The following is a 15,762-nucleotide window of genomic DNA, read 5'->3' on the forward strand; positions in this document are numbered from 1 at the left end:
AAAGTAGACTAGAAAAATACCTTTTCAGAATCAACCTGGCATGAAGAAATATTTCCGTCTTGAGTCTTCTCACTTTCCTAATGGAAGTATAGACCGAATGAATGTTTTCTAATATGTCATTGATTTCCCCTCCTGTGACGGACTTTTTCTTTTTTCTCTTTAGGGAGAAGGTAATCTGAGAGGTTGCAGGGCATGCTTTTTGTTTGTTTGCTTGCTTAATAGGTTTCCTAATAAAATCATAAATGTGACCAGCATATAAATCATTATCAGTGATTCTAATTAGCAAATGATGTTTCAAATTTTCAAAAGGGGCAAATCACATATCATCAAGTTGAGGGATGTTGAATCTTAATGAAAGACATTCATATATGCTGAGAGATGTTTGGAATAATAAGTCTGCTATAATTGAAAAGAAGCAAGATTATTTGAAGAAGGAAAGATATGAGAACTTTGTTTTTCTTACTTGGCATTATGGTACCCATTACTTTTCAAAGTCATAGGCAAAACTTTGAAATGTCAGTCACTTCAAATCTTTGTGGAACTAGGGAAATTATAGTTAAAATACGCAAGGAAGCAAACAAAAGCAAGAAAAAAAGAAATATATCAGGATATGAATAAACAAAATTAGAAAGTTTGATGAGAAGCAAATAAGCAGAATGACCTTACAAGCTTTTCAAATTGAAAACAAACAAACAAAAAAAACCCCCCAAATCTTAAGAAGGTAATCCTAAGAGGAAAGTATATGAACAAACATATTTCAATGATACAGTAAATATTCAGAGAATGGGTTTAAAGAGGAATATACATCTGAGTAGGCAGTGACAGTGTTTTCATTAAAGTCTTTAAAATGCATTTACAATTTTATTTTAAAATACAAAATACACACATTTCTTTATTTAAATAAAAGCTGTAGTCAAGATATGGGGCTTCAGCAGCTATATTAATTAAGGCAATGTGAATGCCCCTAAAATGTATAATCGGTAAAACCTTATAAAAGTTTATTTCTTTGTCATGTAAAGTTCAAAATGTATGTATCAGAGCAGCAGGTATCTTTCCTCCTAGCAGGACCAGGATCATTTCATTCTGTGGCTCCACCATCTTCAATTCTTGGACTGTGAGGTTATTGTGTGCATTTGTATTGGGCTGGTAAACAGAGAAGGAACATGGAAGATTGCACATGGAGAGTGGTAAATGTCACTTCCAACTCACATTCCAAGGGCTAGGACTCAGTCATGTATCTGCATATCACTGAGAGGAAAGGTGGGAAATGTAGATGAGCTTTGTGCCAGGAAGAGGAAACAGGTTTGGTGAATCTCAAGCCCATGTCAGCCCTCCAAATCTCCCCAGGTGGAATGTACATAAGCTGATTCAGTCTCTGAGCCATCACTGCAGTGATGAGTCTGTTACTGCTCATTCAAGTGTTAAAAGGTTCAAGGATTGTCCTAGAATGTTAAAAAGAAAGACATTTCATAAATTCCACTGAAGGTTTTGCCATTCCATCCGATGTGCAGAAAGTCCCTGTAAAGGTCGTTTTTCTCTTTTGACAACCAAATGTCTTCCCCCTTCCAAGTGGCACTCCTTGTTTTCTTTTGGAGAATCTCATCATCCTCAATATGTGCAATCAGGCTAGTAAATTTGGGTTTCCTGTGCTCCCGTTACAAAATCCATAGGAGTACCAGGCATATCCTTCTACCAGATTTCTTTTTTTCCTAATCACTATATAAGATTGACTGCCAAGTGACAGTCAACTGACCCAACATCAGCCAATATGACTCAGGGTTTGATTCTGGAGCGGGGAGGCAAAGATAGGAACAAAAGCATCAGAGCTTACTGATTCATTCAGAGTTTACTGATTCATTCATTCAGTGCTCTACAGGAAGGTTGAGCAGTTTGGGGCTGAGACATTCTGGCATTGCCAGGTTCAGCTTATCTGTTTTGCACATGGTTCTTCAGCTTTGCCATCCATCCACTAGCTCCTCCATATACCTACAAATAATTATCTTTTAACTAAAATTTGAGTTGTTTTAATGTTTGACAAACTACCCTAAATGATATATTAAATACATCAAGCTTTCAGGACAAAAGTAGAGAGCAGTAGCCATTCATGACCAAGTGCTAGCTAGCTTGGTTAGAGCAGAGGGTTAAGAGCACAAGCAGGGGATTCAGCCATACCTGGCTCAGTGACTTTGGACAACTCATTTAATCTCTTCAGAAGCCTCATTTTTCTCCTCTAAAGAATGCAAAAGGTTATCTTCCTTAGATGGTTGTCATAATTAAATGAGGTGATGCACATAAGTACTTACCATGGATAGCTATTACTTACTGTCGTTTCCCTGAAAATAAGACCTAGCTGGACCATCAGCTCTAATGCGTCTTTTGGAGCAAAAATTTATATAAGACCCAGTCTTATATAATATTATTATATTATATTATAAAGACTGGGTCTTATAGTAAAACAAGACTGGGTCTTATACTAATTTTTGCTCCAAAAGACACATTAGAGCTGATTGTCCGGCTAGGTCTTATTTTCAGGGAAACACGGTGTTAGGTACCATTATTTTTATTGGAAGAAATACTTGGCTACAAAACCTCTTATCCTTAAGCTCCATTTCCCTGAGGCTAAATACAGCTTTATTGAGATTTTCTGAGACTTTGTAGTCTTCACATTGAGGGTAGAAGCCTTCAATTTACATACTAGTTTGACTTGTAATGGCCTCAACTAATTTGAGAAATTGTAGCATATAGGTGAGGCTCACCCTTTGGAAGACAACAAAATAGCAATACTGACTACATTTAAGCAATAGTTTTAAAAATAATATCTACTTGTATCAATGTAATACATGTACAGGCATGGCTGCTTTAATACATCTGTTGAAAACCTCATGTCCTGCAAAATCTTAACCTGAAAATAACAGGGCCGATGTTCTGTGGACATCTAGGTTTGAGTCAGTCCGTCTAATACCTCTAAAACTTACAATCAGAGCATTAACAAAAACAACAAACATTTTAATAAAAGTACCAGCATTGTCTTTCGTAGTCTTTCAACTTGGGCTGCAGCAGTCTCCTGTGAGATGTGGGACCCAAGGACATTTGCCTTTGATGGAGACCATTTTCACCCCAATTAAAAAGCCCATCTGAGGTGCAACCATTTTAATTAATCCATTATTTTTAACCAGCAGGGAAGTCTTTTCAGCTTCTTCATCTGCACTTGCTGCTTCCCAGATCATGGAAAGCTTAGCAATTCTCGAATCCACAAAACCAACCACTACTTGCATTAAAGTCAAAACACTTCTGTTAACTTTTTGATTTTTTCCTTAAGGTCTTCAAATATTGCTAAGGCTTTCTCCTAATGGTGAGAAAACTTGTATTTGAATGTCTTAAAGCATTAACATGCTGGGAAAAATCTAGTATGAATCAAAACGAATTCTGCGTTTTGCCAATATAGTCCTCTTATTTGTCAGTTGGCTATGAAGTAATTATATCAACACATTACAGCAGAACAAATTATATAAATAAAAAGAAAAAAAATCAAACAATACTGTGCAGTAATGAATTGACTTTGTCCAAAGAGAGATGTGACCTTTTCCTTTACTGCTGAGAGGTAACCTCTAAGCCCTTGGACTCATGCCTGATAAGAGTATCATTGCTTAGCTGGGGGCCTTGGGCCATAGGTATCAACTTGACCTCTGGAAGGGCTGTTGACTAAGGTTACGTATGCGGGCAGTCAACTATGTCTAGGCAACCAGGCCCCAATACAAACTGTGGACACTAAGGCGTGGGTGATATTTCCTGGTTGACAATACTCCATGCATGTTGTCACACATTGTTACTGGGAAAAGTTTGTACTGTTCATGCTTCCACTGGGAGAGGACAACAGAAGATCTGAGCATGGAACTCTTCTGGACCCTGCCCTGTGTGCCTCTTCCCTCTGCTGGTTTTAATCTCTATTTTTTTTTTTTTTCTGTAATAGACTATAACCATGAATATATTGCCTTTTCTGACTTCTGTGAGTCCTTCTAGCAAACTATTGAATCTGGGGGTGGCCTGGGGACTACTGAACTTGCAGTTGGTGTTGGAAATGAGGATGGTCTTGGGGATTCCAAAACTTTGCAAATAGTATAAAGCTCACAATAGAAAACCAGCAGCTCTCTGATCCATTTCCATTTCTTAAACATACTTCTCCAAGGTAATCACTTTCAATTTGTTTAGCTTTGGTTCTTAGCTCAATTTCTTCTTAGTTCTGTATCACTAAACGTTACATTTTTCCCATTTTAGTTAGCATCTATACACTTTTGACTAGAGACAATTGTGACTGGCTTATATTTATATAAAACCTTTATATATATAAAACCTTAATTCTTTCTCATTATTGCTGAGTAAAGTTTACATTATTATGATTAGGTAAATATGGCACAATATGTGTTGTATATTTTTACATTTTTTTTGTTGCACAGTGTTTGTTTTTCCTGTAGTTAATAATCGGTGTTGTTTAGTTCGCTTTCTTAGTTTTCCATATACCCATCATGAATTTACCATCTCCCAACACCAATTTCTGATAGGGGAGAAATTTCTTTGTAGAATAGGCAAACACATATTACTTGCATTTTTTTTTCTTGGAGATATACCTCAGGGATTCCTCAGTCCTTCAGTTCCAACAAGTGCTGGTTACTTTGTGGGTCTGCTGCACAACTATCTTTTTGGGGCTACGTACCTATGCTGGAAAATCTCCGTGCTTTTTACCTGTGATGGGTCCTTTGTTTCCTGGATCCCAGGTCTTTTTCCTTTCATTTTTTAAAGGATTTTTATTAAAATATTGCTAACATAATGTTATATTAATTTCTGGTATACACTATAGTTCTTCAACATGTATATACCTAAAGATCATCACCATGATAAGTCCAGCAACCATCTGCCACCGTACCTGCTATCACAGTATTATTGACTATATTTCCTATGCTGTACATTACATCCCCATGACTTATTTGTTTCATATCTAGAAATTTGAACCTCTTATTTTCCTTCACTTTTCCCCACGCTTTTTAATTTTTCAATTAAAGTTGATATTCAGTATTATTTTATATTAATTTCAGGTGTAAAGCTTGGTGCTTGGACATTTATATAATTTAAGAAGTGATCCCCCTGACTAGTGTAGTACCCACCTGGCACTATACATAGTTATGACCATATTATTTACTATATTCCCTATGCTTTCATTTACATCCCCATAGTTATTTTGTAACTACCAATTTGTACTTCTTAATCCCTTCCCCTTTTCACCCTGTCCGCAAACCCCCTCCCATCTATCACAGTGATAAACCTAGTACCCATATGTCACCATACATAGTTATAATATTATTGACTGTATTCCTTATGCTGTACCCTACATCCCCATGGCTACTTTGTAACAATGAATTTGTCCTTCTTAAGTCCTTCTCCTTTTTCACGCATCTCCCTAACCCTTCTCCCATCTGGCAACCGTCAAAATGTCCTCTGTATTGATGAGTTTCTGTTTTGTTTGTTTGTTTATTTTGTTCTTTAGATTCCACATATAAGCAAAATCACATCACATCTGTCTCTGTCTGACACACTCCACTCAGCACAATATCCTCCAGGTCCATCCATGCTGCCACAGATGGCAAGAACACATTCCCTTCCCTGGCCGAACAATACTCCATTGTAAATATGTACCACCTCTTCTTTATCCATTCACCCACTGATGGACACCCAGGCTGCCTCAACATCTTGGCCATTGTAAACAATGCTGCAATGAACATATGGATGCACACGTCCTCTTGAAGTAGCATTTTGGGTTTCTTTGGATAAATACCCAGAAGTGGGATTACTGGGTCATTTTTTGTCTCCTGTTATAGCCTTTGTTTTAAAGTTTATTTCATCTGGTATAAGTATTGCTACCACAGCTTTTTTGTTTGTTTCCATTTTCATGAACTATCTTTTTTCATCCTTTTACTTTCAGTCTGTGTATATTGTTCAATTTGAAGTGAGTCTGTTGTAGGCAGTATATGTAAGAGTCTTGTTTTCTTATCTATTCAGCCACCCTGTCTTTTGATTGGAGCACTTAATTCATTTACATTTAAAGTAATTTTTGATAGATATGTAGTTATTGACATTTTATTATTCATATTTTTGATAATTTTTTTTTTCTTAAAGAAGACCTTCTGACATTTTGTGTAATACTGATTTGGTGTTGATGAATTCCTTTAGCTTTTTCTTGTTTGGGAAACTTTTTATCTGTCTTTTGATTCTAAATGACAGCTTTGCTACGTACAGTAATCTTGGTTGTATGTCCTTCTAGGTAACTAACTGCTTTTCTCTTGCTGTTTTTAAGATTTTCTCAATGTCTTTAACCTTTGGCATTTTAATTTTGATGTATCTTGGTGTGGGCCTCTTGGGGTTCATCTTGCATGGAACTCTCGGCTATCTGGGGTTGCATGTCTATTTCCTTCACCAGGTTACAGAAGTTTTCTGTCATTATAATTTGAAATAGGTTTTCAATTCCTTACTCTCTCTCTTCTCCTTCTGGTACGCCTATGATGGGAATGTTGGTATGCTTGATATTGTCCCAGATGACAAACTATTATTTTCTAAATTCTTTTTTCTTCGTGCTGTTTTGATTAGATGTTTTCTGTTACTTTATCTTCTAAATTGCTGGTTTGGTCCTCTGCTTCATTCAACCTACTGTTGACTCCCTCTAATGTATTCTTCATTTCAGTTATTATATTCTTTATTTCTGACTTGTTCTTTTTTATGTTTTTTATGTCCATTTTTATCTTTCCTTTGTTGCTGTTGTTGTTGTTGTTGTTGTTGTTGTTGAAGTTCTTTCTGAGATCACTGAGCGTCTTTATAATTGGTGTTTTGAACTCTGCATCTGGTAGATTGCTTCTCTCCATTTTGTGTAGTTCTTTTTCTGGAGCTCTGCTCTATTCTATTTTACTTGGGACATGTTTCTTTGTATCCCATTTTGGCTGCCTCCCTATGTTTCTTTCTATATATTAGGTAGGGTTGCTCTGTCCCCCAGTCCTAATAGAGGTGACTTTATGTAGTAGGTGTCCTGTGGGGCCCAGTGGTACAGTCTCCCTGATTACCTGAGTTGGGTGCTCCAGTTGTGTCCCTTGTGTGGGTTGTGTGTCCCCTCCTATTGTAGTTGAGCCTTGATTGCTATTTGCATGTCAATGGGAGGGACTGACCCTTGGGATGTTTGATTGTGACTACAGTGGAGGAGCTGTGGTGCAGGGGCTGACCCTACAGAACATGATTTTTTTAGCAGGGCTCTGGTGCCTGCCCATTCTGCTTTTGGGTATGTCATCCTTGGAGATGACCAGGTGATGTTCTGGCTTGGTCCAAAGCTGAACTCTGGGCATGCCATCCCCAGGACTTCCTGGGAGAGGTTCTGCCACAGGCCAAGCTCAGCTGAAGACTGTGCCCTGCCTTGGGCCACCTAGAATGAGCCACAAAGGAATCCACAGATGGCCACCTGCTGTGCTGGATTTGGAGGTCCCTTGAAAGGCCAAGCTGTAAACCAAGTCTGGCTGTCACTAGTGCCAGGCTTAGGACTGCTCAGCAGGAGGTATGGGACATGTCAAAGCTAGATGCTACTTGTTTGGGTTTTGTGAACCTTTGAGAGATTTTAGGAAAGTCCACAGCATGAACCAAGACATGCCATTTGTATGAAAAAGCCACTGGCTTGGGTGTGCCTGAAAGTTGGGTGGAGCAGGGTCTCAAGAAATCACCAGGGCTGGGAGAAGGAATGGTGTTAGCCAGGTTGACAGAGACTCAGATATGGCGTCCAACCGCATTTGCACACTGAGTGGGGGGAGGGCTCAACAAAGAAACAATGGCTTCTGTCAGCTCCTCTGTCTGGGAGAAAGCTGCCCTTCTAGTCCTTAACCTGAAGCCAGACAACTCAGTTTTTCCCCATTCTTTGGTGCCTTTTGAGCTGCTGCCCCAGTGCTAGAGCTCAGAGCAAGTGAGTCTGTGCACAGGCCCTTTAAAAGGAAAGCCTGAGATTGCAGCCACTCTTGTCTCACTCAGCCATAATTTCCACTGGTTTTCACAGCCAGAAGTTATGGAAGCTTCTTTCCCTGTCACTGGAACCTTGGGCTGGGGAGCCTGGTGTAGGGTTGGGACCCTTTGCTCCTCTGGGGGCACCTTTGCAGCCAAGATATCCCTCCCATTTTTTTAATGGTCACACATAGGTGTGGGTCCAGCCTATTTCATGTCTCTGTCTCTCCTACCAATCTCAATGTGACTTGTCTGTGTGTTCTTAGTTGTAGGGCTTCGATTCAGCTAGACTTCAGGAAATTCTCAGTGATGGTTTTTCTGCAGTTTAGTTGTAATTTTGATGTAATGTGAGAGGAGGAAGCGCAGTGTTTACCTATTCCACCATTTGACAGGATCATCTCTCGGGTCTTTTTCCTTGATTTATTTTTCACTTTGGTTACTTTCTCAATTTTCAAGATGCTTCATGAGAAAGAGTATCTTGGAAATAAAGTTATGGTATTTTTGTATGAATGAAAAATGTCCTTATCCTAACAGTTGATTAATAGTTTGACTGAATATGAAATTCTAGTCTGGACATTATTTTATTCATATATTTTCAGATGATTGGAACTATTTATCCATCAATATCTAGCTTCCAGAATTGTTATTGAGAAGTTTAATGACATTCTCTTTCCTCATCCTTTGTATGTGACCTGGTTTTCTCTCTTGAACTTTGAGCATCTTCTCTGTATCTCAGATTTCTCTGAAATTTACCCTGAGATCTGTCTTTTTTACTCATTTGGCTGGGAATTCATTTGGCTTTTTACTTTGGAAACTCATATTCTTCAGCTATGGGAGATTTTCTTGATAATTTTCTTCCTTCAATTATGTCTTTTCTCTTTCTGGAGCTGTTATTTATTATTTAGACGTCCTGAATCAAATCTTTAGTTTTCCTAATTTTCTTTATATTTTCCCTGTTCTTGATCATTTTCTTCTTTCTTGGAGATTTCTTCAACTTTATCTTTGAACTCCTCTATTGCTTTTTAAACTTCTGTTGCTATGGTTTTAAATTCTAAAAGATTCTTATTCTCTAAATGTTGTTTCACGAATCTTCTCTTTTTTAAAAATTTTTTTCCCACTGTATTGTTTTTTATTTACTCTGCTTTCTCTCTATTTTTTTTTCTGTATAATTTTTTTAACGTGTCTTTTACCCTAAAGTGTTTTCTGAAGTGCTTTGTGGTCATTCATGTTTTTATATTTAATGAAGTCCTATTGTTGGAATCTGTACATTATATGCTTAGATAGAGCTTCCTGATTACAAACATTCTAGTAGGGTGATACTTGAAACTGGTGTGTTTTCATTGGGAGAAACCCCAAATGTCAGTATATCTTTTCCTTTGAGTTGGTTAGTTTTCCTAAAGGTGAATCTTCTAGTTACCTGTCTGGAGATAATAATAAAGATAGTATGAAGTAAGTATTTTGGAAGCCAATGGTCTCATTGTTCAGTATGATGACTTTTAATTAAATCCTAATCTTATCAGGACAGTTAATTTCCTCCTCAGCTGTGCTAGATATCTAGAACCTTTCTGGAAAGTAAACTTCCAACTTTGAAACAGGCATGACAGACAGGTAGTGGCCTGGCAGGGATGTAACTGCATCATATGTGTGTGTGTGTGTGTGTGTGTGTGTGTGTGTGTGAACACACACACACACACATATATATATATATAAATTCTTATTTTTTATTAGTTTCAGTTATACAAAACAATGTAATAGATATTTATCATTTATATCCCTCACAAAGTGATAACCCCCCTCCCCCAATCTACTACCCCTCTGACATCACATACAGCTGTTATATTTCCACTGTCTCTATTCCTAATGCTATACTCCACTTCTTGTAACTATATATAAACCAGGTGTCCTATTTTCAATCCTAAACTTCCTGTTTCAGCGGTTGTTGGTAGACCAGTTACTGAATCTTCTGCAGATCTACAGTGTGAAGTGATTTTCATCTGCTTGAATTCCTTTACTTGGGTACTTATCACAAAAAACAGGGGGAAAAAAAGGAAAGAAAAGAAAATTAAAAAAAAACCAAGTTGAAATCAGTTGTTATTTGCTCATCTCTTTCCATCTTCCATAACTGTATTGACATTTCTCTTTTCCTCCTCCTCCTCCTCCTTCTCTCTTTCTCTCTCTCGCTCTCTCTCTCTGGCTTTATTACCTTTTTATCTCTTTATTATTATTATAAGCGTTCTGAAAGAAAGTAGAGGAAACACATGTACTTGATCTTCCTTTTCTCATATCCTTAAAACATATGACCTCCAACACCACTGCAGCAAGGGAAGAGAGAACTGGAAGTCTTTGCAGTGGCTTTACTTAGCCTTTGGCTCAGAAATAACACACATTATTTAGACTCAAAATAAATTCACCAGTTCCCATTTAATGGCAAGAAGCTGTGAAGTGTTTTATTCCATGTGCCAGGAAGAAGACTAGCCTGGATATTTGTAGACACTAATAATGTTGACCACACATTTATTGAGTTCTTACTATATGTCAGGCATTGCACCATTACACATATTAATCTAACTTACACTCATGAAATCCTTTGAGATAACTATTATTTATGTCATCTTTTTATTTATGAGGAAACTGAAGCACAGAGAAGTAACTCACTTCCACTCAACAAATAATGAGGAGCAAAGTCATGATTGGAACCCAGGTGGTCTGACTCTAGAGCCTTTGGACTTAACTACTGAGCTGTTTTTCCTTATATTTAATTAATCCACACAAGTTTATTAAGGAATAATTTTGTGCCAGACACTGTGTTAGGTATATAAAAAAATATGAGAGAATTTGTGACAAAATGCTAATTCTTTACTTATGAATAGTGAAATCAGGGGTGATTTTTTTCTTTTCTTTTGCTCTTCTGGATTATCTGATTTTTCATTTAAAGAAATCCACATAATTTTATAATCAGTAAAAACTTTCCAGTTTCAAAACAGATAGACGGGAATTTGCTTCAGGTACTTTACGAATTAGTTCAAGGAGTAAGGACACAGGAATAATGGCTTATCAAATTCTGGTTAAAAAATTATTATTTATTGGGTGGCTATTGATTCAGATTTCCTCCTTGAGGCAGCCTGGGAAAAATCTAAATCTACTGTATGGAACTTTTATGATGGGACAATGAAGGGTAAGTCTCCTTTATAAAAATCCACATATTTTGAAAGCTTAGTGCCATTTCAGGGGCCACCTGGAGGACAACTCACTACTTGAGATCATTGGGAAAATAAGCACATGGCCTGAAGGATTAAGTACAAGCTGTAAAGGTTTATTCTTTATCTGACTTTACAAATTATATAAATATTTCCAGGCTTAATTTAAATTCAAAGCTCAAATTCAACTTAAATTCAAAACTCAGGTCATTCATGAAATCCTTCAACTTTTCCATCATTCAGACAATTATTTCTCTTTGAATTCCAGAGTCTGTTGGAGTCGCTATCTCATGTAAACTCAGTTCTAGTAATGTCTTATATTCTTCATAAATCATAGTCATAGACACATAGACTGTTAGAAATGAAAGGAAACACAATTCATTGGATCCAACTCTTTTTTCTAAGATGATGTAGCTGAGATGTAAGGCATAGATAAAGGATTTGCTAAAAATCCTACCACATACTAGTAGTAGATCTAAGACCAGAATTTAGGACTTCTTCCACTTAGGCCAAAGGTCTTTCCCCTATATTACTTCATGGATTGTAATTTTGTTTTTTTTAAGTACTAATATTCTTGGAGAAAGAGATCATGTCTTTTACTTCTCTGTAATTTGAAAAAATTCATTTACCAAATCTATGTAAAGGGCATAGCAACCTTAGCATAGTAAACCTTAGCTCCAAGAGTGAAAATAGATGAATGAAACTTTAATTGATATTATCTTTCTAGATTTCAGTGTTGAAAAGGATTCAGAAGCTACATCTAAATTGGGTAGGAAAGAATGCTGTGACTGACTAGTGACATTTGCCATGGGTATTGGAGGAGACTATGTGATACATGTGTCAAATATATGGGTTTCCCTCTGCTAAATAATCAATGCTCTGCAACTATATGAAACCCCTGGGAAGGATGTACATGGAGAAAATAAGTGGAATATTGATACCTACTCAGTAACCAGAACAGAAGCATCAATACTAGCTACTAATGTGATGATATATGCTCTAGCCAGATTGTTTCAGTGTTAACGTCTTTATAAACCCTAAAGCTATAGGCATATAGTAAGTGCTCAAAAAGGACTTACTAATTGATTGAAATTAGGCAATAAATACTCTCACCACACAACTGTCCCATCCTTCTTTGGTAACCCTAGGTCAATCATAATAGTTGGCACTTAGCAGGTGCTTTAAAATTCCGTGTAGAATTAAAAATATGACCTTCAAATCATGACCATGAATTATAGATTACCAATGCACAATCCCATCTGACATAAAATTAAAAATATTATAAGCCGGTGACTGTACTACATGAGTATAGTATTTTCTATATTCTTTGAATCACCTCTCAAAGTTGACCAGATAGCATGAAAGAAAAAGGGGGATTCAGAAAACTCTCCTTTAACATATAGGATTTTATGAGTCAAATTACGGGGAAAAACTGACTCCGCGTGGACTTCCATTTTGTATGTCATTCTTCTTCCGTAGGCTCAGCCTGCGTGATGTCAGGAGTTCCGGAAGTCAAAATAGCGTGGGGGCATGGATCCAATATTGAGTCATACTCGGTGGAAGAAATCTACACCGAAGTCTGGATGAGATAAGTTGGTTGTGAGTGTTAGGGATATGACTGCTGATCACAGAGGAAAAAGGGCAACCAAGGTGTAAGTTTTGTCTTACGATTACTTACTCACTGAAGACTTGAGGATAGCAAGAGATACCATCGAAAATCTTGCTGACGCTTAATGCATAATCAGAGCCAGTTTTCAGAAAGAAAGTCTAGCTGAAAAGAAAAAAGAAAGTTTTCAGCCCCTTTAGTTTAGTAATACGGTCACACTTTGGCTCCTGGTGGGTTTGCAAACCTTTGAAAGGATATCTTGGTGGTGAATTATTCTGCAGTCTCAGTGTTGGCTGAACCAACAAAGTGTGAAACCTCTAGTTTGCATGTGCAACCTAAGGTGTTTTACAAGCAGAAAAGAGAGAGAAATATCTTCTTTGGTAAAGTTGACGAGACAGGAAAAGATTGTAAAAGGATATACTATTGTAGTGACAACATTCTGAACCAAAGAATTGTATGTTGAAAGAGGAAAATCTAATAGCATATGATTCACTTCTAGCCTGAGATGCAGAACCAGTTACAAAATTTGCAGGAACCAGTGCAAAATGAAAGTGGAGCCCCTTTCTAAAAAATTATTAGGAATTTCAAGAAGGTAACAACAGAGCATTACACTAAATGTGGGCTGTTCCAAGTTTGGGGTCTGGGATACATGGTGCAGGTCTCATGTCCATGAATTTGGGCCTGCTTGAATGTCTAGTAAGAATTTTAAAACTTTTATTTTCATTCTCACTATTTTGTAAGGAATGTAAGAGTGAGTATTATCTCGCAAATTCTATGGAAAAAAATAAAATCTCGGAAACCAAAGCCTGAGAAGATGTGATTATTTGAATTCGCATATCTAGCACAGTTTTAAGGCACATACAATAGTCTTAATGGGTACTGATTGATTGGAGGACAGGTGTATTAGGGAAATGGCCTTGGTTCTAGACTCAGCTTTGCATTATCCAGTTGAATGAATTTCAGCATAGCACTTTGTTTTCTTGGGTCTTGATTTACAAATCTAAAACGTAAGGGATTAGATCATAGATAATCTCTATAATTTCATAATTCTGTGATGTGCTTGGTCATGCCATCAAGAGTTATTAGACCCTGGATTTTAACCATATAGTTACTAATCTAAACATCTGGCCATATTGTAAACATAATCATAATATATATCTATTATTTTGAATAGGCACTCTCAATTTATAAATGCCCAGATAATATGTAATTTCCAGTTGTGTATCTCACTATTCTTAATTCCTTACCTCCAACACCGTATTTCAGTGGATAAATGAAGAGATGGGCAGAACCAATTTTTATTCCTTTCCAGAAAATTGGCAATATTTCTTCCAGTAACTTGGAGTTTGGCCAGTGGTTTCCTGGATGGTATTGGGTGCCTGCAGTGTGTCTTCAGCTTTGATAAGGGTTTCTTGTCACTGTGTCACCTTAAGCACACTGCCTGGGCCATATTTTTCCTTGAGGAGAGCCACACTGGAGCTTTGTGGGCAGTGGCATGTTTTCTACACTTTTCCCTGGCCTAACATGAGGCTTTGGTCCTGCAGATACGTTTTGATCTTGTTTATTCTTTGGGAAGAAAGCTCCTCAAAGAGTGTTCTGGCTTTTTGCACAAAATAATACACGGAATTATCCCAGGAAGCAGGATTTGGCTAAAAACATAGCATCATGTTTCCAACATAATCATAAATCTTATTTAATTAAAAACTAGTTTCTTACAGTTAGAGCTGATAACATTGGAATTAGACCAAACTTGAGGGGAAAAAAACCTCAAAGTAAATCCTTCATTGAGCATTCAAATTCTCATTTATTCAGTGTTGTCTGTGGGCAGATCTCCAGGTTAAAATTTTTTAGGGAAGAACAGGATGTCAGAGAAGCAATGAAACAATTTCTGATTTTATGGAACTCAGTCTAAAATGGGAGACAACACATGAGTAACTAATTCAAACGTGAGATTGAGGGACCAGGACTCTAAAGTATAAACCAAGTGCTAGGCCTGTAGAGGGGACGTGAGATTAATTTTGAGGCGGACAATTTTGGGAGAAGTGATGGAGATAACGGCTTTTAGGCTGGGCTTGGATGAATGAGCACCACCCTCAGGGGCACAGATGAGGGGAAAGAGAACGCAAGGCCAAAGGAATAGCATAAGCATAAGTTCAGGGTGTGTTTGTATAGGAATGACTAGTCAAGTAACATGCCTAAATAACAATAGATAACTATTGAATGCTTACGACATGCCAGGCAGAATTTTTAGCACTTTATATGTACCATGTGATTTCATTTTTAACAGAAGCCTGGAAGGGGATACTAATATTAGGCCCATTTCTGAGTCACAGAGGAGTTAAGGAGCTTGCTCAAAATCACATAGGTAGATAGTTTCCAGGGTTCAACGTTGCATCCATAAACACAATGCTCTCGTGCCTACAGTGCAGGTTGAAACGCAAGAGCCTGGAACCAGAGAGTGGTGGGCCTTCCGTGCCGTCCCCACATGTTTTACCTCATAAATAAATTACTAAGGGAGGAGGAAGAATCCTATTTCTTTGTATTTGGAAGGAAAAGAAATAAAAAAAGTAAAAACAACTCTCCGTTGTTAATGATTATTTAGAACAATTGATCATCTAGAGCTGTACTATTCAGCACAGTAGCCCCAGCCATATGTGGCTACTGAGCATTTGAAATATGAATAGTCTTAAATTGAGATGTGCTGTAGGTATAAAACGCATACCGGATTGCCAGGATTTGGTATGAGAAAAAGAATGTGAAATAATAATGTGGTGTATTGATACATATGGAAATGCTCTTTTGGACGTACTGGTTGAAATACAATATATTTTCAAATTATTTTTATTTAGTTAGTTTTTTACTTTTATTCATGGAGCTACTAGAAAATTTAAATTTATCTATTTGGCTTGCCTTATCTTTCTATTGGGCAGTGTTGGCCCA

The sequence above is a fragment of the Rhinolophus sinicus genome, linkage group LG02 (genome assembly GCF_036562045.2).
Source record: "Rhinolophus sinicus isolate RSC01 linkage group LG02, ASM3656204v1, whole genome shotgun sequence".
Taxonomy (NCBI): domain Eukaryota; kingdom Metazoa; phylum Chordata; class Mammalia; order Chiroptera; family Rhinolophidae; genus Rhinolophus; species Rhinolophus sinicus.